This window comes from Lolium rigidum, chromosome 5 (assembly GCF_022539505.1).
Source record: "Lolium rigidum isolate FL_2022 chromosome 5, APGP_CSIRO_Lrig_0.1, whole genome shotgun sequence".
Lineage (NCBI taxonomy): Eukaryota > Viridiplantae > Streptophyta > Magnoliopsida > Poales > Poaceae > Lolium > Lolium rigidum.
Genome location: NC_061512.1, coordinates 111,911,021 through 111,914,379, shown reverse-complemented (window position 1 = coordinate 111,914,379; position 3,359 = coordinate 111,911,021).

Sequence of the window (3,359 nt, the reverse complement as noted above, 5' to 3'; positions counted from 1 at the left end):
ATATGATGATCAACATCAAAGTAAGAACCTCAAGGTTATTGGTATTTGACCAACAAACCTAGAAGTTATTGATGTTGAAGTGTTTTTCTGAATAATGAGGAAAGCTAAAAGAGAAACTACAAAAGATTATTGGCAGAAGGAAAGAAAAGACTAGAAGGTCTAGCTCAGATGTATATAAATGATATACATGTTATGGATATATTCTTTGTTTTGGTCACATAATAAAATTCTTGGGTATTCGTACCAGATTGGTTGGTATGAGATGTCATACAATACAATGCAATACAAGAATATGATGGCCTAAGTGACTAATAAAGAATATGGTAATAATGCACGCCTGGAACATAATAAAGTGTTATCATGTTTGTCGTTGGCATTCTACCTAGCCCTTAGAATTTATAATAAAGAACTTAATAATTGTTATTTTGCTCTGGTCAAATGAAAACAATGAGTTGTTCAAATTATGACATTACCCCATGTACGATGGATAAGTTATTATAAATCTTAATGGTGAAACACACACACATAATACTGACGCTAAAATGCCATAAGGCAAATGATTTGAATTCCACTTATTTGTGGAACCGCCATTTAGGTCATGTTAGAAAGGAATGCATGAAGGAACTCCATGCAAATGGATTTTTGGAGTCATTTGATTTTTGAATCGTTTGGCGCTTGCAAATATTTTCTAAAAGAGAATGACTAAAATACCATTCATAGGCCAAGAGTTGAATGGGTAACTAACTTAGTGGAAATATACATGATGATGTATGTGGTTCACTGGGCATAGTTGTGTGCGGGAGATTCTTCTACTTCATGAAAACTTCCAACAATGAATTGAATATATAAATGTGGATATATTCGATAAGGAAGAAGTTTGAAACATTTGAATGGATTCAAATAAAATTCAGCATGAAGTGGAAATCATCGTAATAGAAAAGTCAAATATCTATGATTGGATCATGGTGGAAATATTTGAATTACGAGTTTTAGCGAACATCTAAGAGAGTTATGAAATTGTTCTACAACTCACGTTTCTTGGAGTATCATGGTGATGATGGAGTATCCGAGAGATGTATCCAAACCTTGTTGGGTCAATGATGAGATAAAATATTGATGCCATTATATATTTTTGTGAATTATGCTTTAGAGACTACCGCTTTTACACTAAATAGAGCATCATCATGATCCGTTGAAATGACACCATACAAGTTATGGCATGGGTATAAACCATAATAGTCCTTTCTTTAAATTTTGGTCTAAGAGTTTACAACCAAAATTGGATGAATGTCTTTGTTGGTTATCCCAAAGAATTGATTGGGAATTCTTTTCACTATGAAGTAAAAGACAAAAGTGTTTATTAATGTTACTTGCTTATTTCCAAGAAATTGTTTTCTAGCAAAGTATTTGAGTGGGGGAAAAATAGAACTTGATAAGTGATGACCCACAAGTATAGGGGGTGTATCGTAGTACTTTCGATAAATAAGAGTGTCGAACCCAACGAGGAGCAGAAGGTGTTGACAAGCAGTTTCGATGAAGGATTCACTGTAAATGCTCACAGACAAGTATTCAGGGGGTTTTGATATAGCAGATGAATAAAGTATAAGTAATAAAATGCGAGAGTAATAATTGCAGCGAGTGGCCCAATCCTTTTTAGCACAAAGGACAAGCCGGCTTGTTTACTTATAATGACCAAACGTTCTTGAGGACACACGGGAATTTAGTCGTGTGCTTTCGCTTCATATAACTGATTAATCTTCATTGTTTTGATAAGTGTTGTGTGGGTGAACCTATGCTAATGCACCGCCCTTCCTAGGACTAATACATACTTGTGATTATACCCCTTGCAAGCATCCGCAAATACAAGAAAGTAATTAAGATAAATCTAACCACGACCTTAAACTACGAGATCCTGCTATCCCTCCTGCATCGATATACGAACGGGGGTTCAGGGTTTCGTCACTCCGGCAACCCTGCAATTAGCAAACGAATACAAGATGTATTCCCCTAGGCCCATAAATGGTGAAGTATCATGTAGTCGACGTTCACATGACACCACTAGAAGAATAACACCACAACTTAAATATCATAACATTGAATACTAACCAACATAATTCACTACTAACATTTAGACTTCACCCATGTCCTCAAGAACTAAACGAACTACTCACGAGGCATCATATGGAACATGATCGAAGTGATATGATGATGAATAACAATCTGAACATAAACCTTGGTTCAATGGTTTCACTCAATAGCATCAATAACAAGTAGAAATCAATACCGGAGAGTTTTCCCTATCAAACAATCAAGATCCAACCCTAATTGTTACAGCGGTGACGAGGTGCAGCGGTGTAGATGGCGGTGATGATGATGGAGATGATGGTGATGATGATCCCAATGATGTCCAGCTCGATGACGATGACGATGGCGTCGATTTCCCCCTCCGGGAGGGAATTTCCCCGGCGGATTTCAGTCTGCCGGAGAGCTCTTTTATCTCTAGTATTTTCCGCCCCGCAGAGGCGGCTGTGACTCTTTGCGACTATCCTCTGGAGCTTAGGTTTTCGGGACGAAGAAGTACGCGAAGGGGAGGAGGCCAGAGGGGGCTGTGGGCCCCCTCCCCACATGGCGGCGCGGCCAGGGCAGGGCCCACGCCGGCCTATGGGGGGCCCATGGCGGCCCTCCTCAGCTCCTCCTTTTGGCTACCTCCGTCTTCTGGAAAAATAAGATTTTCCGTATAATTTCCGTCAATTGCTGATCTTCCGAAATATTGCATTCTGACGGTGCTTTTTCCAGCAGAATCCTGACTCCGGTGCGCGATTCTCCAATAATCATGAAACATGCAAAATAGATGAAATAACATAAGTATCATCTCTAAATATGAAATATATCAATGAATAACAGTAAATTATGATATAAAATAGTGATGCAAAATGGACGTATCAACTCCCCCAAGCTTAGACTTCGCTTGTCCCCAAGCGAAACTGAACTCGGTAAACAAGACCACATGTTTATGGAGTGAAGAGTCGATAAATAAAATACGGACAAGAAGCATCAAATTAATTCACACAAGACATTCTAGTGAACAACTTCCTCATATAATTCAACTTGAAACAAGTAAAAGGAAATCACAAATAAAGGTGCATAGGAAATCATAATTGGTGATGGCAAACTTTGTTCTTGGTCAGAGAACAGTTAACAGGTTGTACTTATTTATTGAGCAGCATTCTTATATTAAAGCTTATAACAAAACTTGCATACTCAATCATAATAATCTCCTCATAATCATTGATAACCTTCAAAGCTATATTCATTCAGATGAAACTTGTACTAAACAAGGAAGAATAAAAGGCATGATT